General features: G+C 39.0%; 1 long non-coding RNA gene and 20 other non-coding genes across 21 annotated transcripts; all 21 read right to left on the bottom strand.

Moving 5' to 3' along the window:
- Positions 1 to 2,190: 2,190 nt before the first annotated feature.
- LOC113063402 (uncharacterized) lies at positions 2,191 to 7,602 on the bottom strand. The gene is made up of 2 exons (XR_003278683.1): positions 7,331 to 7,602; positions 2,191 to 4,000 (listed from the first exon to the last, which is right to left on the bottom strand). It is a non-coding gene; the product is annotated as an uncharacterized LOC113063402 (long non-coding RNA).
- A 1,030-nt stretch (positions 7,603 to 8,632) lies between these two features.
- On the bottom strand, positions 8,633 to 8,744 carry trnal-caa (transfer RNA leucine (anticodon CAA)). Its single transcript has 2 exons — positions 8,707 to 8,744; positions 8,633 to 8,678 (listed from the first exon to the last, which is right to left on the bottom strand). It is a non-coding gene; the product is annotated as a tRNA-Leu (tRNA).
- A 546-nt stretch (positions 8,745 to 9,290) lies between these two features.
- trnal-caa (transfer RNA leucine (anticodon CAA)) lies at positions 9,291 to 9,402 on the bottom strand. The gene is made up of 2 exons: positions 9,365 to 9,402; positions 9,291 to 9,336 (listed from the first exon to the last, which is right to left on the bottom strand). It is a non-coding gene; the product is annotated as a tRNA-Leu (tRNA).
- A 546-nt stretch (positions 9,403 to 9,948) lies between these two features.
- Positions 9,949 to 10,060, bottom strand: trnal-caa (transfer RNA leucine (anticodon CAA)). The gene is made up of 2 exons: positions 10,023 to 10,060; positions 9,949 to 9,994 (listed from the first exon to the last, which is right to left on the bottom strand). It is a non-coding gene; the product is annotated as a tRNA-Leu (tRNA).
- A 546-nt stretch (positions 10,061 to 10,606) lies between these two features.
- trnal-caa (transfer RNA leucine (anticodon CAA)) lies at positions 10,607 to 10,718 on the bottom strand. The gene is made up of 2 exons: positions 10,681 to 10,718; positions 10,607 to 10,652 (listed from the first exon to the last, which is right to left on the bottom strand). It is a non-coding gene; the product is annotated as a tRNA-Leu (tRNA).
- Positions 10,719 to 11,922: 1,204 nt separating this feature from the next.
- On the bottom strand, positions 11,923 to 12,034 carry trnal-caa (transfer RNA leucine (anticodon CAA)). Its single transcript has 2 exons — positions 11,997 to 12,034; positions 11,923 to 11,968 (listed from the first exon to the last, which is right to left on the bottom strand). It is a non-coding gene; the product is annotated as a tRNA-Leu (tRNA).
- A 546-nt stretch (positions 12,035 to 12,580) lies between these two features.
- On the bottom strand, positions 12,581 to 12,692 carry trnal-caa (transfer RNA leucine (anticodon CAA)). The gene is made up of 2 exons: positions 12,655 to 12,692; positions 12,581 to 12,626 (listed from the first exon to the last, which is right to left on the bottom strand). It is a non-coding gene; the product is annotated as a tRNA-Leu (tRNA).
- Positions 12,693 to 13,238: 546 nt separating this feature from the next.
- Positions 13,239 to 13,350, bottom strand: trnal-caa (transfer RNA leucine (anticodon CAA)). The gene is made up of 2 exons: positions 13,313 to 13,350; positions 13,239 to 13,284 (listed from the first exon to the last, which is right to left on the bottom strand). It is a non-coding gene; the product is annotated as a tRNA-Leu (tRNA).
- A 546-nt stretch (positions 13,351 to 13,896) lies between these two features.
- trnal-caa (transfer RNA leucine (anticodon CAA)) lies at positions 13,897 to 14,008 on the bottom strand. The gene is made up of 2 exons: positions 13,971 to 14,008; positions 13,897 to 13,942 (listed from the first exon to the last, which is right to left on the bottom strand). It is a non-coding gene; the product is annotated as a tRNA-Leu (tRNA).
- Positions 14,009 to 14,554: 546 nt separating this feature from the next.
- On the bottom strand, positions 14,555 to 14,666 carry trnal-caa (transfer RNA leucine (anticodon CAA)). Its single transcript has 2 exons — positions 14,629 to 14,666; positions 14,555 to 14,600 (listed from the first exon to the last, which is right to left on the bottom strand). It is a non-coding gene; the product is annotated as a tRNA-Leu (tRNA).
- A 546-nt stretch (positions 14,667 to 15,212) lies between these two features.
- trnal-caa (transfer RNA leucine (anticodon CAA)) lies at positions 15,213 to 15,324 on the bottom strand. The gene is made up of 2 exons: positions 15,287 to 15,324; positions 15,213 to 15,258 (listed from the first exon to the last, which is right to left on the bottom strand). It is a non-coding gene; the product is annotated as a tRNA-Leu (tRNA).
- Positions 15,325 to 16,278: 954 nt separating this feature from the next.
- On the bottom strand, positions 16,279 to 16,390 carry trnal-caa (transfer RNA leucine (anticodon CAA)). Its single transcript has 2 exons — positions 16,353 to 16,390; positions 16,279 to 16,324 (listed from the first exon to the last, which is right to left on the bottom strand). It is a non-coding gene; the product is annotated as a tRNA-Leu (tRNA).
- A 546-nt stretch (positions 16,391 to 16,936) lies between these two features.
- On the bottom strand, positions 16,937 to 17,048 carry trnal-caa (transfer RNA leucine (anticodon CAA)). Its single transcript has 2 exons — positions 17,011 to 17,048; positions 16,937 to 16,982 (listed from the first exon to the last, which is right to left on the bottom strand). It is a non-coding gene; the product is annotated as a tRNA-Leu (tRNA).
- Positions 17,049 to 17,594: 546 nt separating this feature from the next.
- trnal-caa (transfer RNA leucine (anticodon CAA)) lies at positions 17,595 to 17,706 on the bottom strand. The gene is made up of 2 exons: positions 17,669 to 17,706; positions 17,595 to 17,640 (listed from the first exon to the last, which is right to left on the bottom strand). It is a non-coding gene; the product is annotated as a tRNA-Leu (tRNA).
- A 546-nt stretch (positions 17,707 to 18,252) lies between these two features.
- trnal-caa (transfer RNA leucine (anticodon CAA)) lies at positions 18,253 to 18,364 on the bottom strand. Its single transcript has 2 exons — positions 18,327 to 18,364; positions 18,253 to 18,298 (listed from the first exon to the last, which is right to left on the bottom strand). It is a non-coding gene; the product is annotated as a tRNA-Leu (tRNA).
- Positions 18,365 to 18,910: 546 nt separating this feature from the next.
- trnal-caa (transfer RNA leucine (anticodon CAA)) lies at positions 18,911 to 19,022 on the bottom strand. Its single transcript has 2 exons — positions 18,985 to 19,022; positions 18,911 to 18,956 (listed from the first exon to the last, which is right to left on the bottom strand). It is a non-coding gene; the product is annotated as a tRNA-Leu (tRNA).
- A 546-nt stretch (positions 19,023 to 19,568) lies between these two features.
- trnal-caa (transfer RNA leucine (anticodon CAA)) lies at positions 19,569 to 19,680 on the bottom strand. Its single transcript has 2 exons — positions 19,643 to 19,680; positions 19,569 to 19,614 (listed from the first exon to the last, which is right to left on the bottom strand). It is a non-coding gene; the product is annotated as a tRNA-Leu (tRNA).
- A 546-nt stretch (positions 19,681 to 20,226) lies between these two features.
- trnal-caa (transfer RNA leucine (anticodon CAA)) lies at positions 20,227 to 20,338 on the bottom strand. Its single transcript has 2 exons — positions 20,301 to 20,338; positions 20,227 to 20,272 (listed from the first exon to the last, which is right to left on the bottom strand). It is a non-coding gene; the product is annotated as a tRNA-Leu (tRNA).
- Positions 20,339 to 20,884: 546 nt separating this feature from the next.
- On the bottom strand, positions 20,885 to 20,996 carry trnal-caa (transfer RNA leucine (anticodon CAA)). The gene is made up of 2 exons: positions 20,959 to 20,996; positions 20,885 to 20,930 (listed from the first exon to the last, which is right to left on the bottom strand). It is a non-coding gene; the product is annotated as a tRNA-Leu (tRNA).
- Positions 20,997 to 21,542: 546 nt separating this feature from the next.
- On the bottom strand, positions 21,543 to 21,654 carry trnal-caa (transfer RNA leucine (anticodon CAA)). Its single transcript has 2 exons — positions 21,617 to 21,654; positions 21,543 to 21,588 (listed from the first exon to the last, which is right to left on the bottom strand). It is a non-coding gene; the product is annotated as a tRNA-Leu (tRNA).
- A 546-nt stretch (positions 21,655 to 22,200) lies between these two features.
- Positions 22,201 to 22,312, bottom strand: trnal-caa (transfer RNA leucine (anticodon CAA)). Its single transcript has 2 exons — positions 22,275 to 22,312; positions 22,201 to 22,246 (listed from the first exon to the last, which is right to left on the bottom strand). It is a non-coding gene; the product is annotated as a tRNA-Leu (tRNA).
- Positions 22,313 to 22,382: the final 70 nt, after the last annotated feature.

The following is a 22,382-nucleotide window of genomic DNA, read 5'->3' as shown; positions in this document are numbered from 1 at the left end:
TCAGTGAAGTTGGTCAGATGGCAAAATAAAGGATCAAAACATATATACTGTATTTTTATTGTCTCATAATTAGTTACAACTATATTTCTAGTATGCTCAGTCCTAAAGAGTCTTTGTCAGAAGTCAGATTTGAACCCAAGGCTACATTTGGAGACCAGAAACCCCAGCAACTGAAAAGGGGCATGTGTCTTGAGTCTGGTGCCTTTTTTTATTAAGAAATTTCAATCAATAAAATAAAATATATTAAACACAATCAATAGAAAATACAGAAAATTGTCTTTACACATCTCTACATTACACATATTTCCTTTACATAGATAATTTAAGGACCCACTTTATATTAAGTGGCCTTAACTACTATGTACTTACATTTTAATTAATAATTTAGAACAATGTATTAATTGTGTACATACATGTTTTTACAGTATAATTATATTTAAAAAAACTACATGTAATTACATCTGTATTTAATTTCTGTAATTACATTTATAATAACACTGTTGACCCATACTTTACACCTTAACCCCCCTTAAACTTACCCATACCTCCAACCCTCTCCCTAACCATACCCCATCCCACCTCAATAGCAGCAAAAGTGTTTTACAATACAATATGAACACAATAAGTACATTGTACTTATTTTTTATGTAAGTACATAGTAGTTAAGGCCACCTAATATAAAGTGGGACCTAATTTAAAAAGATCTGTCAATTTAGACCCCTCGGCCATTCTGACATATTCTGCAAGCAATTGAGGTGCAATTCTATCAGTGAAGTTGGCCAGATGGCGAAATAAAGGATATTAAATATTTGTATTGTCTCATAATTACTTCCATTTCTATTTCTAGTCTAGTCATTCCAAAAGAGCATTTGTCAGAAGTGTGAGTAGATACCACACCACCATTGGGGAAGCAGAAAACTCAGCAACTGAGAGGGGTGAAAATTCTTGAGTTTGGCGCCTTGGAGCACTGTGCCTTTTTGACATATTCACCCAAATAACTGAAGTGCAATTCTCACAGTGAAGTTGGTCAGATGGAAAAATAAAGGATCCAAATATATATATTTTTGATTGTCTCATAAATACTTACAATTATATTTCTAGTCTGCTCACTACAAAAGAGTCTTTGTCAAAAGTCAGAATTGAACCCAAGGCTACATTTTGAGGCTAGAAAGGACTGTAAGGTCCAGACACTCGGCCCAAGGAAGGTATCCGGTGCTGGATGAAGGTTTCCTGCGTGTTCTGTCTTTCAGCGCGTAGAGTTATTCATTTTAGGTTAAACTCAAATCTGACTCCATTTTATTATTTAATCTGACTCCATTTTAGTATGACCTCGAATTTAGGTTGAAATGCAAATTGGTTGTATGCCTTTTTAATTAATATTCTTCTGACATTTGATTATTCTAGTTAACTCTATTTTTATATTAACTCATTCATTCGGGTGCTCATGTTGCTAACAAGGATACAATGTAATCTACTAGTCAATAATTACAGAGTAAGACGGAATATAATCAAAATGTAACAATTTATTTACAGTCAGGTAGATATGTATTTTGCCAATTACATATCCAATTGAAACACATCATATCAAATCATATCAATACAAAACATCAAATTCTCAAAGATGAATCTAAAAGTAAAATATGCATACCTGACCATAGAAAATACATAGTATGAAGTGAAGAGACACACAACCCACTACGGGCTTTCTGGCTACAGAAATCGCCCTGATCCTTTTGCTGCAATCCTTTAAATACCTCAGACCAAGACAAACATCCCCCGAGATGAAGACAGAAACTAACAATTGGAATTTGCATTACCTCAGGTCCCAAGCCTGGGTGGTTTTACAACTCAATGGGAACAGGGGGTAATTTACATGGAGGGCCCCAGGAAAGGACACTCCCATCACAGTAATCAAGATATCTCTTGACTCTTCAGATCTGTATTATCTTCTAATCTACTTTTGTGAGAGTGAGACCATTGTACCAGTTGCACTGAGACATTTCCAATGATACTAGACATGAGTGTTAGTTCACTTGCATTGACATTTTCATGTAATCATTTTGAGCAGACTGAGTAGAAGGAAGAATGGGTGAAGGGATTTAAAATGAAACAAATGGCCAGAAGGGAAGGAGGTCTCCTGCTCCTCCACTCTGTGGGGTGTCTTGAAGATGCCTGTGTATGTTTGTATTGTCTGTTTCTCAGGAGATCAAAGTATCTCAGGTTCTTTCGTCCTTACAGTTCCTCCGTTTGACCCCCAATGGGTCACATTCAGATGAATCCAATGGGGTCACCGTTAGATGATTGTTTATCTTCGAGATGTTATCTCAAAATTGTCTTTGTGATGTAAGCAGCTTTAGAAACCTTCTGAGGGCTGTATTCATCTGCAGAACACTCTGTCTCAGCATGTGTGTGTCGCTTGAGTTTGGCAAGTGGATGAATATCTCCAGGGTTTCTACCTGTGGTTGAGCTCAGCATGTGAGCAAAGTTCAGTGGGTCAATCTGAGCCTTTACGACTTGTTCAGTTAACGTGTCCTTCCTTTGTGGAGAAACCTCTGCTCCTTATGGCACCTTCTCTAGGACGGTAGTCTGACCCATCTTCGTGAATCCTCTCTCCTCCAGCGGTGGGCTTCAGTAGATGAAGGTGTCCTCCTTGCTTACACACCGATTTGTGTGGGACACCTGAAAAGCATCTTAGTGGCCATTCAATGACTGAATTCGGATCAGCTTAATGTCATCACCCATGGAGTAAGATAAAAAGGTCATAAATTAACATAAGAGCAATAAAACAAAAAAGAAACCTGATGAATTCATGTCAGCCAGTGCAAGTGGTACATCTGATGTTAAAAGTGGTCCCATGTAAACAAATTTTGGTATGAATGACTCAAAGGAAATGCAGCAAGAGGTCAGTAACTTGAGCATAAATTTAGAGGTATGCAATCAATAAACAAGTCATATAATGACAATAGGAACATTCAATCATAATTATGAAGGTATATCACACTGTTAATTCAGGAATCTTCTATTGCAAGCCACTTTAGATGATCTAAGGTTTTTAAGAAGTGACTTAGAACATGATTAAAACATTTTTCTACAATGTAAATCCTAAATTCCTTGTAACAGGTGTGTGTGTTTGTGTGTGTGTGTGTGTGTGTGTGTGTGTGTGTGTGTGTGTGTGTGTGTGTGTGTGTGTGTGTGTGTGTGTGTGTGAGAATGGGTATCTGATGTAAAGATATAAAGGCTAAGTCACAGTTGATGGTTAGGTAAAATGTTTAATTTTATAATTGATTGATAGAGATGAAGTGCAGGCACTTCATATTTGATCATTTTAATAATGTTTATTGTCATTAGTAATGTGTTGGGAAACAAGGGGCCCTCTGGCTTGTCAACCACCCCAATAACAATCTGAAAGATTCAAAATTTTAAATTGTAAAGGCTTGTCTGCCTCTGTGTTAAAAAATTTGCACCATCGATATGTGACTTGTCGTACAAATGTGTTACAGTGTTGTTCCACTAGTTTTTTAGACAGTTGCAGATAGTAGATATTTTATATCTTTTGGGAATGTAATTAATTCTATTGTCCTGTGTGTGTGAGGCTATGTGGTTCTGTCAGTGTGATGATGGACAATAGATCTTTAGTGGAGTATCACGTTTGTGATCTAAGCCATCATTGTCTACTGATTGTAGTGTACAGACTGGATAGTCTAGGTGAGGTGATGATGCAATGGGTGAGATGTGTGTTCTATGGTCATGTCTGGGAGATGAATGGAGTCTTATCTATAGCAATCTGTGTTGCAAAAATTTAGTTCCGGTTCTAATCCGGGAGGCCATGTAGATATTTGTGTGGTGATGTTCTCCTGTGAGGTGTGAATGGCCCCTTCAAGTGTCTTCACATTCATCTCCCGCATTTCAGGTTATGTAACAATTCTGTTGTCCTGGCTTGGTGCAGAGGGGACAAGACACCCTCCTGGTATCTGTCCTCCAAAGAATTGCAGTGGTCAACCTGAGACAGAAACAGATACAAAGATAACCACAGTTAATTTTGAACTTTTCATCAGTTTCATGTTCAGGCATGTGGAATTATTTTAACTACGTTCATCCTCATGTATTGTAGTTTTAATCCAGATGTCACATGAAACGGAGTTTGGTTGGTCCGATCTGAATCACTGCTCCTGTTTCAGTGCAGCCTGAGTGTGTAACACCTGATGCTGCTCTTGCAGTAGAGCCCTCACAGTCTGCTGTGTCATGAGCATTAGAGATCCCAGTTCTACTGGGGACATTTTCTAGATTAATTGGTGTTTTTATCACCCATGTCATCATGCATTCCAATGGACCAATGTCCATGGCTTTAGTTGCTGTTGCTCTCATTACAGTCAGATCTGTGGGCAGAAATGTGTTCACCTGTTTTGGTGTTGTCTGTTTGACAATTGTTGTTTTATGGTGTTGTTCACACATGCAGATCTCTGTGGCACATAAAAACTTCTTGTATTTTACACCCCCCTCTCATTATTTTTCAAGTCAATTTAAAAGATTAAAAGATCAAATGGTCTTTTGTGGCTGTATACGACTGTGGCTTTGTGTAAATGCTGTCATGCTCCAAACAAAGGAAAGGAAGTTTTACAATTGTTATGTAAATTTGGTCCTGTTGCTGTAACCGGTAATAGCCTCTAAGAGCGAGTGTGAGGTGAGATCTGGCTCAAAATACTTCCATAAAATGTTTTTATTATTGCAAGATTAGTTGCAAATTCAGAGTTTCCATTTCCAAATAATGTTAGCCATTCTCTCTGATCAGATCAAATTTTTAGTTGTCGCTCCTCAGTGAATGATGAATTGGTTTGCTATCGCTTGTGCCACACTATTGAAATGAAATCACACTTCCTCCCTTTTGGCACTGTGAAGCAAATCAATCTGCCACAAGGTTTAAGTTCTCACATGTGAGGAGAGCATTTTCATTGAGACATTTATGAAATCACACTGTGGCCACATGGCTATTCTATGCTCCTCTACATGGTTTAACTGCAGCTATACAGAAAATAGCAGAGTGTACCACTCAGGAGACAAACAAATTCAACACAGACACACATGCAACTTGAAATTGCGATGCAATTCCAGTATTAAAGTTATTCCAATTTTACACAAGACACATGGTCTAGAATGCATGTAGCATCTACAACCTTAAACCTAAGTGTTTACACACTTACAGTAAAGCAGTCATGTGTTTTTTAAAGAATAAACTCAACTAAGCTATGTGTACATTTAGTAGCACAAACAACTATAATGTGTTTTCTATGCTCACAATGTTCAGCACAATTATAAATTTGAAAATGCAAGCAAGATTATTGAAATTTGGATGTTTTCATATTAAACTCATTGCTATTAAACTGCTAACCCACTAGTAAGTGAAGTCAGTAGCTGAAGGCCTTGCATTAACAATGCAGTCAACTCACTAAGAGTGTTACCAGAGGTAGACTTGTTACATGTCAACCCCTGATCTTTTCCTTTAGAAAGTGATATCCTACGTTTCAGAAAATAAGGTGGAGGTCTACCCCTTCCCAGTGACCAGCATTTTTCCTCTGTATGGCCTATTTTCTGACAGGAAGAACAAAACCTGCTATCTTTGCCACAGGTTTGTTTGCTGTGTTCTCCTGAAGTTTGAGGATTTTTATGAATCTCTAATGCTTTTTTTACACCTTGCGCACTGGTCCACGACTCTACGCTATTATGGTGCTGCATCTCCTTAAGAACTGAAATCGGCACACTATCTTGACCAGTGGCACAGGCTTCCTCTGAACTAAAAGTTCTAGATTCATCACAGCAAGTCACCTCCTCCAAGAAGTGGACATGCTTTTCAGCCCCATTGCTTTTAGAATAATTCCCTTCTGTCATCCACTGTGCAGATGCAATGGTTTGGGGCTTTGATTTCCATCTGTTTTCTATCCTTGAACCCCAATCTACAATCGCTCTGAATGTGTTTTCGGCTGAATCTGCTCCGTTTAACAAAGCATTTTGGACTGGAGTGCCAGCATTGTTCTTTATGAGTTGTAACAATGGTTCGTGATCACGGCTTGCATTTTCTAGACCGGAATATTCTTTGTATGTCGTCCACAGACGTTCGGCGAATGTTTCAAACGGTTCATTGCTTTCCTGCTTAATTTGGAGTATCCTGCTCCAATCTGCGCTTGTTGGACCCCTTATATCTAGCAATGCCTGTTTTAATCGTTCAAAGATACTTTCATCAGTTTCGTTATTGTTTCGCTTGATTATGTCTCCAGATTTCATTCGAGGGGTTAATTTAGATCGGAGTTCTTCAGGAATGGTTAAGAGTGCGATTTGCCATACATCTCTAGTTTCCAATTTATACACTGTGGCTTGTAGCATCAGTGTTTCCCAATAGGGTTGGAATGGCCCTCTTCTGGGCATCATTCCCACGATCTGTTTGTGTGTTGTACACTCTTCGCATGTTAATGGGCGGCTAATCGTGGTTATTTCATCGTTTGTATTTGTTATGGTTTTGAGTACAGCAATTTTAACTGATTTGGAGGGTTTTTCGCTGGATTTTGCTCTGGTTTTAATCGGACTTCGCTGATTTTGTTCTCCATGTCTCTGAACGGGATCTCGGTTTCTCTGAGAATCTAATGCGGCAACATCATCATCGTCACTATCGCTGTTTCTATCATAATCAAAGGTTTCATGCAGTGCCGCTTGCTTAACTGCAGCCACTGGGAAGCCCGCATTATTACAGCAGTCTTCAAGAGCTGATATATAATTATTGCCGGTATGTAGTTTCTTTTGAAGCTCTTCGAGTTTTCTTGACATCATCTCACTCTGTCTTGCCCAACCTTGTTTTTCGAATGTAAATGCCTCTATCTGTGCTCTTAGTTTTTGCAATTCTTCAGAGCGCCCTTTTTCAATTTCTTTGATGCTTGTTATTGTTCGTTTGTTTTCAGCTATTGTCTCGAGGTCATTTTTACGAAGCAGGTAGACGATAGCAGTTGGGATATTCTTATATTTCGATTTAGATGCCAATTTTTTGCCCTCGGCCAAAAACCAAGCTACAATTTCATTGTTTTTCCATTTAAGATTGAATCCTTTATCGTTTAAACTAAGAAGTGTGTCTTTTATTTGTAATGCTTGAATTTCCATGATCTCCTGATCTACACTGTCACTGTATTGTCCCTGAAAAGCCATGTTTCCCGGTTAATTCTCCCCCAACCGGATTTCTACGTCTCCGGTCTAACAATGGGTATGTCGACTCGTTCTAAAAATGTGTCTGTATGTGAAATGCAAAAAGCTTTCCCTCAATACTTCTTATAAGAAAAAGGAATGAACTTACCACAGCAGTTGTAGACAGGGAAGAAGCTCAAACCTTATATCTTCAGAGAGAATCAATTTGAAATTAGCGCTGGAAAGACGTCACTCGCATAATTAGGGAGATCACGTCGGCGGGGTCACCACTTTGTAAGGTCCAGACACTCAGCCCAAGGAAGGTATCCGGTGCTGGATGAAGGTTTCCTGCGTGTTCTGTCTTTCAGCGCGTAGAGTTATTCATTTTAGGTTAAACTCAAATCTGACTCCATTTTATTATTTAATCTGACTCCATTTTAGTATGACCTCGAATTTAGGTTGAAATGCAAATTGGTTGTATGCCTTTTTAATTAATATTCTTCTGACATTTGATTATTCTAGTTAACTCTATTTTTATATTAACTCATTCATTCGGGTGCTCATGTTGCTAACAAGGATACAATGTAATCTACTAGTCAATAATTACAGAGTAAGACAGAATAGAATCAAAATGTAACAATTTATTTACAGTCAGGTAGATATGTATTTTGCCAATTACATATCCAATTGAAACACATCATATCAAATCATATCAATACAAAACATCAAATTCTCAAAGATGAATCTAAAAGTAAAATATGCATACCTGACCTTAGAAAATACATAGTATGAAGTGAAGAGACACACAACACACTACGGACTTTCTGGCTACAGAAATCGCCCTGATCCTTTTGCTGCAATCCTTTAAATACCTCAGACCAAGACAAACACCAAGACAAACCCCCCGAGATGAAGACAGAAACTAACAATTGGTATTTGCATTACCTCAGGTCCCAAGCCTGGGTGGTTTTACAACTCAATGGGAACAGGGGGTAATTTACATGGAGGGCCCCAGGAAAGGACACTCCCATCACAGTAATCAAGATATCTCTTGACTCTTCAGATCTGTATTATCTTCTAATCTACTTTTGTGAGAGTGAGACCATTGTACCAGTTGCACTGAGACATTTCCAATGATACTAGACATGAGTGTTAGTTCACTTGCATTGACATTTTCTTGTAATCATTTTGAGCAGACTGAGTAGAAGGAAGAATGGGTGAAGGGATTTAAAATGAAACAAATGGCCAGAAGGGAAGGAGGTCTCCTGCTCCTCCACTCTGTGGGGTGTCTTGAAGATGCCTGTGTATGTTTGTATTGTCTGTTTCTCAGGAGATCAAAGTATCTCAGGTTCTTTCATCCTTACAGGACCGTTTTATCACTAGAGTTGGTTCGAAGCAGAGAAAAGTGTCCAAACTGTAAAATTTACTCTCTAAACGTTGATCCCAAGTCAGTTGACTTCAAAAGAACCATTGTCAGAAGTGGGATTTGAACCCACGCCTCCATTTGGAGACCAGAAACCTCAGCAACTGAGAAGGGGGATGTGTCTTGAGTCTGGCGCCTTAGACCACTCGGCCATTCTGACATATTCTACAAATAATTGAGATGCAATTCTATCAGTGAAGTTGTTCAGATGGCATAATAAAGGATGTAAAATATATTATTTGTTGTCTCATAATTAATTCCATTTCTATTTCTAGTCTAGTCATTCCAAAAGAGCATTTGTCAGAAGTGTGAGTAGATCCCGCACCTCCATTGGGGAATCAGAAAACTCAGCAACTGAGAGGGGTGAAAATTCTTGAGTTTGGCGCCTTGGAGCACTGTGCCTTTTTGACATATTCACCCAAATAACTGAAGTGCAATTCTCACAGTGAAGTTGGTCAGATGGAAAAAATAAAGGATCCAAATATATATAATTTTGATTGTCTCATAATTAGTTACAATTGTATTTCTAGTCTGCTCACTACAAAAGAGTCTTTGTCAGAAGTCCGATTTGAATCCAAGGCTACATTTGGAGGCTGGAAAGGACAGTTTTATCACTAGAGCTGGTTAGAAGCGAAGGAAAGTGTCCAAACTGTAGAATTAAATCTCTAAACGTTGATTGCAAGTCAGTTGACTTCAAAAGAACCATTGTCAGAAGTGGGATTTGAACCCACGCCTCCATTTGGAGACCAGAAACCTCAGCAACTGAGAAGGGGGATGTGTCTTGAGTCTGGCGCTTTAGACCACTCGGCCATTCTGACACATTCAGCAAGTAGTTGAGGTGCAATTCTATCAGTGAAGTTGTTCAGATGGCATAATAAAGGATGTAAAATATATTATTTGTTGTCTCATAATTAATTCCATTTCTATTTCTAGTCTAGTCATTCCAAAAGAGCATTTGTCAGAAGTGTGAGTAAATCCCGCACCTCCATTGGGGAATCAGAAAACTCAGCAACTGAGAGGGGTGAAAATTCTTGAGTTTGGCGCCTTGGAGCACTGTGCCTTTTTGACATATTCACCCAAATAACTGAAGTGCAATTCTCACAGTGAAGTTGGTCAGATGGAAAAAATAAAGGATCCAAATATATATATTTTTGATTGTCTCATAATTAGTTACAATTGTATTTCTAGTCTGCTCACTACAAAAGAGTCTTTGTCAGAAGTCCGATTTGAATCCAAGGCTACATTTGGAGGCTGGAAAGGACAGTTTTATCACTAGAGCTGGTTAGAAGCGAAGGAAAGTGTCCAAACTGTAGAATTAAATCTCTAAACGTTGATTGCAAGTCAGCTGACTTCAAAAGAACCATTGTCAGAAGTGGGATATGAACCCACGCCTCCATTTGGAGACCAGAAACCTCAGCAACTGAGAAGGGGGATGTGTCTTGAGTCTGGCGCCTTAGACCACTCGGCCATTCTGACACATTCAGCAAGTAGTTGAGATGCAATTCTATCAGTGAAGTTGTTCAGATGGCATAATAAAGGATGTAAAATATATTATTTGTTGTCTCATAATTAATTCCATTTCTATTTCTAGTCTAGTCATTCCAAAAGAGCATTTGTCAGAAGTGTGAGTAGATCCCGCACCTCCATTGGGGAATCAGAAAACTCAGCAAGTGAGAGGGGTGAAAATTCTTGAGTTTGGCGCCTTGGAGCACTGTGCATTTTTGACATATTCACCCAAATAACTGAAGTGCAATTCTCACAGTGAAGTTGGTCAGATGGAAAAAATAAAGGATCCAAATATATATATTTTTGATTGTCTCATAATTAGTTACAATTATATTTCTAGTCTGCTCACTACAAAAGAGTCTTTGTCAGAAGTCAGATTTGAACCCAAGGCTACATTTGGAGGCTGGAAAGGAAAGTTTTATCACTAGAGCTGGTTAGAAGCGAAGCAAAGTGTCCAAACTGTAGAATTAAATCTCTAAACATTGATTGCAAGTCAGTTGACTTCAAAAGAACCACTGTCAGAAGTGGGATTTGAACCCACGCCTCCATTTGGAGACCAGAAACCTCAGCAACTGAGAAGGGGGATGTGTCTTGAGTCTGGCGCTTTAGACCACTCGGCCATTCTGACACATTCAGCAAGTAGTTGAGGTGCAATTCTATCAGTGAAGTTGTTCAGATGGCATAATAAAGGATGTAAAATATATTATTTGTTGTCTCATAATTAATTCCATTTCTATTTCTAGTCTAGTCATTCCAAAAGAGCATTTGTCAGAAGTGTGAGTAGATCCCGCACCTCCATTGGGGAATCAGAAAACTCAGCAACTGAGAGGGGTGAAAATTCTTGAGTTTGGCGCCTTGGAGCACTGTGCCTTTTTGACATATTCACCCAAATAACAGAAGTGCAATTCTCACAGTGAAGTTGGTCAGATGGAAAAAATAAAGGATCCAAATATATATTTTTTTGATTGTCTCATAATTAGTTACAATTGTATTTCTAGTCTGCTCACTACAAAAGAGTCTTTGTCAGAAGTCCGATTTGAATCCAAGGCTACATTTGGAGGCTGGAAAGGACAGTTTTATCACTAGAGCTGGTTAGAAGCGAAGGAAAGTGTCCAAACTGTAGAATTAAATCTCTAAACGTTGATTGCAAGTCAGCTGACTTCAAAAGAACCATTGTCAGAAGTGGGATATGAACCCACGCCTCCATTTGGAGACCAGAAACCTCAGCAACTGAGAAGGGAGATGTGTCTTGAGTCTAGCGCTTTAGACCACTCGGCCATTCTGACATATTCCGCAAATAGTTGAGGTGAAATTCTATCAGTGAAGTTGTTCAGATGGCATAATAAAGGATGTAAAATATATTATTTGTTGTCTCATAATTAATTCCATTTCTATTTCTAGTCTAGTCATTCCAAAAGAGCATTTGTCAGAAGTGTGAGTAAATCCCGCACCTCCATTGGGGAATCAGAAAACTCAGCAACTGAGAGGGGTGAAAATTCTTGAGTTTGGCGCCTTGGAGCACTGTGCCTTTTTGACATATTGACCCAAATAACTGAAGTGCAATTCTCACAGTGAAGTTGGTCAGATGGAAAAAATAAAGGATCCAAATATATATATTTTTGATTGTCTCATAATTAGTTACAATTATATTTCTAGTCTGCTCACTACAAAAGAGTCTTTGTCAGAAGTCAGATTTGAACCCAAGGCTACATTTGGAGGCTGGAAAGGACAGTTTTATCACTAGAGCTGGTTAGAAGCGAAGCAAAGTGTCCAAACTGTAGAATTAAATCTCTAAACATTGATTGCAAGTCAGTTGACTTCAAAAGAACCATTGTCAGAAGTGGGATTTGAACCCACGCCTCCATTTAGAGACCAGAAACCTCAGCAACTGAGAAGGGGGATGTTTCTTGAGTCTGGCGCCTTAGACCACTCGGCCATTCTGACATATTCCGCAAATAGTTGAGGTGAAATTCTATCAGTGAAGTTCTTCAGATGTCATAATAAAGGATGTAAAATATATTATTTGTTTTCTCATAATTAATTCCATTTCTATTTCTAGTCTAGTCATTCCAAAAGAGCATTTGTCAGAAGTGTGAGTAGATCCCGCACCTCCATTGGGGAATCAGAAAACTCAGCAACTGAGAGGGGTGAAAATTCTTGAGTTTGGCGCCTTGGAGCACTGTGCCTTTTTGACATATTCACCCAAATAACTGAAGTGCAATTCTCACAGTGAAGTTGGTCAGATGGAAAAAATAAAGGATCCAAATATATATATTTTTGATTGTCTCATAATTAGTTACAATTATATTTCTAGTCTGCTCACTACAAAAGAGTCTTTGTCAGAAGTCAGATTTGAACCCAAGGCTACATTTGGAGGCTGGAAAGGACAGTTTTATCACTAGAGCTGGTTAGAAGCGAAGCAAAGTGTCCAAACTGTAGAATTAAATCTCTAAACATTGATTGCAAGTCAGTTGACTTCAAAAGAACCACTGTCAGAATTGGGATTTGAACCCACGCCTCCATTTGGAGACCAGAAACCTCAGCAACTGAGAAGGGGGATGTGTCTTGAGTCTGGCGCCTTAGACCACTCGGCCATTCTGACACATTCAGCAAGTAGTTGAGATGCAATTCTATCAGTGAAGTTGTTCAGATGGCATAATAAAGGATGTAAAATATATTATTTGTTGTCTCATAATTAATTCCATTTCTATTTCTAGTCTAGTCATTCCAAAAGAGCATTTGTCAGAAGTGTGAGTAGATCCCGCACCTCCATTGGGGAATCAGAAAACTCAGCAAGTGAGAGGGGTGAAAATTCTTGAGTTTGGCGCCTTGGAGCACTGTGCCTTTTTGACATATTCACCCAAATAACTGAAGTGCAATTCTCACAGTGAAGTTGGTCAGATGGAAAAAATAAAGGATGCAAATATATATATTTTTGATTGTCTCATAATTAGTTACAATTGTATTTCTAGTCTGCTCACTACAAAAGAGTCTTTGTCAGAAGTCCGATTTGAATCCAAGGCTACATTTGGAGGCTGGAAAGGACAGTTTTATCACTAGAGCTGGTTAGAAGCGAAGGAAAGTGTCCAAACTGTAGAATTAAATCTCTAAACGTTGATTGCAAGTCAGTTGACTTCAAAAGAACCATTGTCAGAAGTGGGATTTGAACCCACGCCTCCATTTGGAGACCAGAAACCTCAGCAACTGAGAAGGGGGATGTGTCTTGAGTCTGGCGCCTTAGACCACTCGGCCATTCTGCCATATTCCGCAAATAGTTGAGGTGAAATTCTATCAGTGAAGTTCTTCAGATGTCATAATAAAGGATGTAAAATATATTATTTGTTGTCTCATAATTAATTCCATTTCTATTTCTAGTCTAGTCATTCCAAAAGAGCATTTGTCAGAAGTGTGAGTAGATCCCGCACCTCCATTGGGGAATCAGAAAACTCAGCAACTGAGAGGGGTGAAAATTCTTGAGTTTGGCGCCTTGGAGCACTGTGCCTTTTTGACATATTCACCCAAATAACTGAAGTGCAATTCTCACAGTGAAGTTGGTCAGATGGAAAAAATAAAGGATCCAAATATATATATTTTTGATTGTCTCATAATTAGTTACAATTGTATTTCTAGTCTGCTCACTAAAAAAGAGTCTTTGTCAGAAGTCAGATTTGAACCCAAGGCTACATTTGGAGGCTGGAAAGGACAGTTTCATCACTAGAGTTGGTTAGAGGCTAAGTAAAGTGTCCAAACTGTAGAATTTACTCTCTAAACGTTGATTCCAAGTCAGCTGACTTCAAAAGATCCATTGTCAGAAGTGGGATTTGAACCCACGCCTCCATTTGGAGACCAGAAACCTCAGCAACTGAGAAGGGGGATGTGTCTTGAGTCTGGCGCCTTAGACCACTCGGCCATTCTGACATATTCTACAAGTAATTGAGATGCAATTCTATCAGTGAAGTTGTTCAGATGGCATAATAAAGGATGTAAAATATATTATTTGTTGTCTCATAATTAATTCCATTTCTATTTCTAGTCTAGTCATTCCAAAAGAGCATTTGTCAGAAGTGTGAGTAGATCCCGCACCTCCATTGGGGAATCAGAAAACTCAGCAACTGAGAGGGGTGAAAATTCTTGAGTTTGGCGCCTTGGAGCACTGTGCCTTTTTGACATATTCACCCAAATAACTGAAGTGCAATTCTCACAGTGAAGTTGGTCAGATGGAAAAAATAAAGGATCCAAATATATATATTTTTGATTGTCTCCTAATTAGTTACAATTGTATTTCTAGTCTGCTCACTACAAAAGAGTCTTTGTCAGAAGTCCGATTTGAATCCAAGGCTACATTTGGAGGCTGGAAAGGACAGTTTTATCACTAGAGCTGGTTAGAAGCGAAGGAAAGTGTCCAAACTGTAGAATTAAATCTCTAAACGTTGATTGCAAGTCAGTTGACTTCAAAAGAACCATTGTCAGAAGTGGGATTTGAACCCACGCCTCCATTTGGAGACCAGAAACCTCAGCAACTGAGAAGGGGGATGTGTCTTGAGTCTGGCGCCTTAGACCACTCGGCCATTCTGACATATTCTGCAAATAGTTGAGGTGAAATTCTATCAGTGAAGTTCTTCAGATGTCATAATAAAGGATGTAAAATATATTATTTGTTGTCTCATAATTAATTCCATTTCTATTTCTAGTCTAGTCATTCCAAAAGAGCATTTGTCAGAAGTGTGAGTAGATCCCGCACCTCCATTGGGGAATCAGAAAACTCAGCAACTGAGAGGGGTGAAAATTCTTGAGTTTGGCGCCTTGGAGCACTGTGCCTTTTTGACATATTCACCCAAATAACTGAAGTGCAATTCTCACAGTGAAGTTGGTCAGATGGAAAAAATAAAGGATCCAAATATATATATTTTTGATTGTCTCATAATTAGTTACAATTGTATTTCTAGTCTGCTCACTACAAAAGAGTCTTTGTCAGAAGTCAGATTTGAACCCAAGGCTACATTTGGAGGCTGGAAAGGACAGTTTTATCACTAGAGCTGGTTAGAAGCGAAGCAAAGTGTCCAAACTGTAGAATTAAATCTCTAAACGTTGATTGCAAGTCAGTTGACTTCAAAAGAACCATTGTCAGAAGTGGGATTTGAACCCACGCCTCCATTTGGAGACCAGAAACCTCAGCAACTGAGAAGGGGGATGTGTCTTGAGTCTGGCGCCTTAGACCACTCGGCCATTCTGACATATTCTGCAAGTAGTTGAGGTGCAATTCTATCAGTGAAGTTGTTCAGATGGCATAATAAAGGATGTAAAATATATTATTTGTTGTCTCATAATTAATTCCATTTCTATTTCTAGTCTAGTCATTCCAAAAGAGCATTTGTCAGAAGTGTGAGTAGATCCCGCACCTCCATTGGGGAATCAGAAAACTCAGCAAGTGAGAGGGGTGAAAATTCTTGAGTTTTGCGCCTTGGAGCACTGTGCCTTTTTGACATATTCACCCAAATAACTGAAGTGCAATTCTCACAGTGAAGTTGGTCAGATGGAAAAAATAAAGGATCCAAATATATATATTTTTGATTGTCTCATAATTAGTTACAATTGTATTTCTAGTCTGCTCACTACAAAAGAGTCTTTGTCAGAAGTCTGATTTGAATCCAAGGCTACATTTGGAGGCTGGAAAGGACAGTTTTATCACTAGAGCTGGTTAGAAGCGAAGGAAAGTGTCCAAACTGTAGAATTAAATCTCTAAACGTTGATTGCAAGTCAGTTGACTTCAAAAGAACCATTGTCAGAAGAGGGATTTGAACCCACGCCTCCATTGGGGAATCAGAAAACTCAGCAACTGAGAGGGGTGAAAATTCTTGAGTTTGGCGCCTTGGAGCACTGTGCCTTTTTGACATATTCACCCAAATAACTGAAGTGCAATTCTCACAGTGAAGTTGGTCAGATGGAAAAAATAAAGGATCCAAATATATATATTTTTGATTGTCTCATAATTAGTTACAATTGTATTTCTAGTCTGCTCACTACAAAAGAGTCTTTGTCAGAAGTCAGATTTGAACCCAAGGCTACATTTGGAGGCTGGAAAGGACAGTTTCATCACTAGAGTTGGTTAGAGGCTAAGTAAAGTGTCCAAACTGTAGAATTTACTCTCTAAACGTTGATTCCAAGTCAGCTGACTTCAAAAGATCCATTGTCAGAAGTGGGATTTGAACCCACGCCTCCATTTGGAGACCAGAAACCTCAGCAACTGAGAAGGGGGATGTGTCTTGAGTCTGGCGCCTTAGACCACTCGGCCATTCTGACATATTCTACAAGTAATTGAGATGCAATTCTATCAGTGAAGTTGTTCAGATGGCATAATAAAGGATGTAAAATATATTATTTGTTGTCTCATAATTAATTCCATTTCTATTTCTAGTCTAGTCATTCCAAAAGAGCATTTGTCAGAAGTGTGAGTAGATCCCGCACCTCCATTGGGGAATCAGAAAACTCAGCAACTGAGAGGGGTGAAAATTCTTGAGTTTGGCGCCTTGGAGCACTGTGCCTTTTTGACATATTCACCCAAATAACTGAAGTGCAATTCTCACAGTGAAGTTGGTCAGATGGAAAAAATAAAGGATCCAAATATATATATTTTTGATTGTCTCCTAATTAGTTACAATTGTATTTCTAGTCTGCTCACTACAAAAGAGTCTTTGTCAGAAGTCCGATTTGAATCCAAGGCTACATTTGGAGGCTGGAAAGGACAGTTTTATCACTAGAGCTGGTTAGAAGCGAAGGAAAGTGTCCAAACTGTAGAATTAAATCTCTAAACGTTGATTGCAAGTCAGTTGACTTCAAAAGAACCATTGTCAGAAGTGGGATTTGAACCCACGCCTCCATTTGGAGACCAGAAACCTCAGCAACTGAGAAGGGGAATGTGTCTTGAGTCTGGCGCCTTAGACCACTCGGCCATTCTGACATATTCTGCAAATAGTTGAGGTGAAATTCTATCAGTGAAGTTCTTCAGATGTCATAATAAAGGATGTAAAATATATTATTTGTTGTCTCATAATTAATTCCATTTCTATTTCTAGTCTAGTCATTCCAAAAGAGCATTTGTCAGAAGTGTGAGTAGATCCCGCACCTCCATTGGGGAATCAGAAAACTCAGCAACTGAGAGGGGTGAAAATTCTTGAGTTTGGCGCCTTGGAGCACTGTGCCTTTTTGACATATTCACCCAAATAACTGAAGTGCAATTCTCACAGTGAAGTTGGTCAGATGGAAAAAATAAAGGATCCAAATATATATATTTTTGATTGTCTCATAATTAGTTACAATTGTATTTCTAGTCTGCTCACTACAAAAGAGTCTTTGTCAGAAGTCAGATTTGAACCCAAGGCTACATTTGGAGGCTGGAAAGGACAGTTTCATCACTAGAGTTGGTTAGAAGCTAAGTAAAGTGTCCAAACTGTAGAATTTACTCTCTAAACGTTGATTCCAAGTCAGCTGACTTCAAAAGAACCACTGTCAGAAGTGGGATTTGAACCCACGCCTCCATTTGGAGACCAGAAACCTCAGCAACTGAGAAGGGGGATGTGTCTTGAGTCTGGCGCCTTAGACCACTCGGCCATTCTGACATATTCTGCAAATAGTTGAGGTGCAATTCTATCAGTGAAGTTGTTCAGATGGCATAATAAAGGATGTAAAATATATTATTTGTTGTCTCATAATTAATTCCATTTCTATTTCTAGTCTAGTCATTCCAAAAGAGCATTTGTCAGAAGTGTGAGTAGATCCCGCACCTCCATTGGGGAATCAGAAAACTCAGCAACTGAGAGGGGTGAAAATTCTTGAGTTTGGCGCCTTGGAGCACTGTGCCTTTTTGACATATTCACCCAAATAACTGAAGTGCAATTCTCACAGTGAAGTTGGTCAGATGGAAAAAATAAAGGATCCAAATATATATATTTTTGATTGTCTCATAATTAGTTACAATTGTATTTCTAGTCTGCTCACTACAAAAGAGTCTTTGTCAGAAGTCCGATTTGAACCCAAGGCTACATTTGGAGGCTGGAAAGGACAGTTTTATCACTAGAGCTGGTTAGAAGCGAAGCAAAGTGTCCAAACTGTAGAATTTACTCTCTAAACGTTGATTCCAAGTCAGTTGACTTCAAAAGATCCATTGTCAGAAGTGGGATTTGAACCCACGCCTCCATTTGGAGACCAGAAACCTCAGCAACTGAGAAGGGGGATGTGTCTTGAGTCTGGCGCCTTAGACCACTCGGCCATTCTGACATATTCTGCAAGTAGTTGAGGTGCAATTCTATCAGTGAAGTTGTTCAGATGGCATAATAAAGGATGTAAAATATATTATTTGTTGTCTCATAATTAATTCCATTTCTATTTCTAGTCTAGTCATTCCAAAAGAGCATTTGTCAGAAGTGTGAGTAGATCCCGCACCTCCATTGGGGAATCAGAAAACTCAGCAACTGAGAGGGGTGAAAATTCTTGAGTTTGGCGCCTTGGAGCACTGTGCCTTTTTGACATATTCACCCAAATAACTGAAGTGCAATTCTCACAGTGAAGTTGGTCAGATGGAAAAAATAAAGGATCCAAATATATATATTTTTGATTGTCTCATAATTAGTTACAATTGTATTTCTAGTCTGCTCACTACAAAAGAGTCTTTGTCAGAAGTCCGATTTGAATCCAAGGCTACATTTGGAGGCTGGAAAGGACAGTTTTATCACTAGAGCTGGTTAGAAGCGAAGGAAAGTGTCCAAACTGTAGAATTAAATCTCTAAACGTTGATTGCAAGTCAGTTGACTTCAAAAGAACCATTGTCAGAAGTGGGATTTGAACCCACGCCTCCATTTGGAGACCAGAAACCTCAGCAACTGAGAAGGGGGATGTGTCTTGAGTCTGGCGCCTTAGACCACTCGGCCATTCTGACATATTCCGCAAATAGTTGAGGTGAAATTCTATCAGTGAAGTTCTTCAGATGTCATAATAAAGGATGTAAAATATATTATTTGTTGTCTCATAATTAATTCCATTTCTATTTCTAGTCTAGTCATTCCAAAAGAGCATTTGTCAGAAGTGTGAGTAGATCCCGCACCTCCATTGGGGAATCAGAAAACTCAGCAACTGAGAGGGGTGAAAATTCTTGAGTTTGGCGCCTTGGAGCACTGTGCCTTTTTGACATATTCACCCAAATAACTGAAGTGCAATTCTCACAGTGAAGTTGGTCAGATGGAAAAAATAAAGGATCCAAATATATATATTTTTGATTGTCTCATAATTAGTTACAATTATATTTCTAGTCTGCTCACTACAAAAGAGTCTTTGTCAGAAGTCCGATTTGAACCCAAGGCTACATTTGGAGGCTGGAAAGGACAGTTTTATCACTAGAGCTGGTTAGAAGCGAAGCAAAGTGTCCAAACTGTAGAATTTACTCTCTAAACGTTGATTCCAAGTCAGTTGACTTCAAAAGATCCATTGTCAGAAGTGGGATTTGAACCCACGCCTCCATTTGGAGACCAGAAACCTCAGCAACTGAGAAGGGGGATGTGTCTTGAGTCTGGCGCCTTAGACCACTCGGCCATTCTGACATATTCTGCAAGTAGTTGAGGTGCAATTCTATCAGTGAAGTTGTTCAGATGGCATAATAAAGGATGTAAAATATATTATTTGTTGTCTCATAATTAATTCCATTTCTATTTCTAGTCTAGTCATTCCAAAAGAGCATTTGTCAGAAGTGTGAGTAGATCCCGCACCTCCATTGGGGAATCAGAAAACTCAGCAACTGAGAGGGGTGAAAATTCTTGAGTTTGGCGCCTTGGAGCACTGTGCCTTTTTGACATATTCACCCAAATAACTGAAGTGCAATTCTCACAGTGAAGTTGGTCAGATGGAAAAAATAAAGGATCCAAATATATATATTTTTGATTGTCTCATAATTAGTTACAATTGTATTTCTAGTCTGCTCACTACAAAAGAGTCTTTGTCAGAAGTCCGATTTGAATCCAAGGCTACATTTGGAGGCTGGAAAGGACAGTTTTATCACTAGAGTTGGTTAGAAGCGAAGGAAAGTGTCCAAACTGTAGAATTAAATCTCTAAACGTTGATTGCAAGTCAGTTGACTTCAAAAGAACCATTGTCAGAAGTGGGATTTGAACCCACGCCTCCATTTGGAGACCAGAAACCTCAGCAACTGAGAAGGGGGATGTGTCTTGAGTCTGGCGCCTTAGACCACTCGGCCATTCTGACATATTCCGCAAATAGTTGAGGTGAAATTCTATCAGTGAAGTTCTTCAGATGTCATAATAAAGGATGTAAAATATATTATTTGTTGTCTCATAATTAATTCCATTTCTATTTCTAGTCTAGTCATTCCAAAAGAGCATTTGTCAGAAGTGTGAGTAGATCCCGCACCTCCATTGGGGAATCAGAAAACTCAGCAACTGAGAGGGGTGAAAATTCTTGAGTTTGGCGCCTTGGAGCACTGTGCCTTTTTGACATATTCACCCAAATAACTGAAGTGCAATTCTCACAGTGAAGTTGGTCAGATGGAAAAAATAAAGGATCCAAATATATATATTTTTGATTGTCTCATAATTAGTTACAATTATATTTCTAGTCTGCTCACTACAAAAGAGTCTTTGTCAGAAGTCCGATTTGAACCCAAGGCTACATTTGGAGGCTGGAAAGGACAGTTTTATCACTAGAGCTGGTTAGAAGCGAAGCAAAGTGTCCAAACTGTAGAATTTACTCTCTAAACGTTGATTCCAAGTCAGTTGACTTCAAAAGATCCATTGTCAGAAGTGGGATTTGAACCCACGCCTCCATTTGGAGACCAGAAACCTCAGCAACTGAGAAGGGGGATGTGTCTTGAGTCTGGCGCCTTAGACCACTCGGCCATTCTGACATATTCTGCAAGTAGTTGAGGTGCAATTCTATCAGTGAAGTTGTTCAGATGGCATAATAAAGGATGTAAAATATATTATTTGTTGTCTCATAATTAATTCCATTTCTATTTCTAGTCTAGTCATTCCAAAAGAGCATTTGTCAGAAGTGTGAGTAGATCCCGCACCTCCATTGGGGAATCAGAAAACTCAGCAACTGAGAGGGGTGAAAATTCTTGAGTTTGGCGCCTTGGAGCACTGTGCCTTTTTGACATATTCACCCAAATAACTGAAGTGCAATTCTCACAGTGAAGTTGGTCAGATGGAAAAAATAAAGGATCCAAATATATATATTTTTGATTGTCTCATAATTAGTTACAATTGTATTTCTAGTCTGCTCACTACAAAAGAGTCTTTGTCAGAAGTCCGATTTGAATCCAAGGCTACATTTGGAGGCTGGAAAGGACAGTTTTATCACTAGAGTTGGTTAGAAGCGAAGGAAAGTGTCCAAACTGTAGAATTAAATCTCTAAACGTTGATTGCAAGTCAGTTGACTTCAAAAGAACCATTGTCAGAAGTGGGATTTGAACCCACGCCTCCATTTGGAGACCAGAAACCTCAGCAACTGAGAAGGGGGATGTGTCTTGAGTCTGGCGCCTTAGACCACTCGGCCATTCTGACATATTCCGCAAATAGTTGAGGTGAAATTCTATCAGTGAAGTTCTTCAGATGTCATAATAAAGGATGTAAAATATATTATTTGTTGTCTCATAATTAATTCCATTTCTATTTCTAGTCTAGTCATTCCAAAAGAGCATTTGTCAGAAGTGTGAGTAGATCCCGCACCTCCATTGGGGAATCAGAAAACTCAGCAACTGAGAGGGGTGAAAATTCTTGAGTTTGGCGCCTTGGAGCACTGTGCCTTTTTGACATATTCACCCAAATAACTGAAGTGCAATTCTCACAGTGAAGTTGGTCAGATGGAAAAAATAAAGGATCCAAATATATATATTTTTGATTGTCTCATAATTAGTTACAATTATATTTCTAGTCTGCTCACTACAAAAGAGTCTTTGTCAGAAGTCCGATTTGAACCCAAGGCTACATTTGGAGGCTGGAAAGGACAGTTTTATCACTAGAGCTGGTTAGAAGCGAAGCAAAGTGTCCAAACTGTAGAATTTACTCTCTAAACGTTGATTCCAAGTCAGTTGACTTCAAAAGATCCATTGTCAGAAGTGGGATTTGAACCCACGCCTCCATTTGGAGACCAGAAACCTCAGCAACTGAGAAGGGGGATGTGTCTTGAGTCTGGCGCCTTAGACCACTCGGCCATTCTGACATATTCTGCAAGTAGTTGAGGTGCAATTCTATCAGTGAAGTTGTTCAGATGGCATAATAAAGGATGTAAA

The sequence above is a fragment of the Carassius auratus genome, chromosome 45, assembly GCF_003368295.1.
Source record: "Carassius auratus strain Wakin chromosome 45, ASM336829v1, whole genome shotgun sequence".
In the NCBI taxonomy this organism is placed as follows: Eukaryota; Metazoa; Chordata; class Actinopteri; order Cypriniformes; family Cyprinidae; genus Carassius; species Carassius auratus.
Note: the sequence above shows the minus strand (reverse complement) of the source record. Positions and strands in the feature narration are given on the sequence as shown.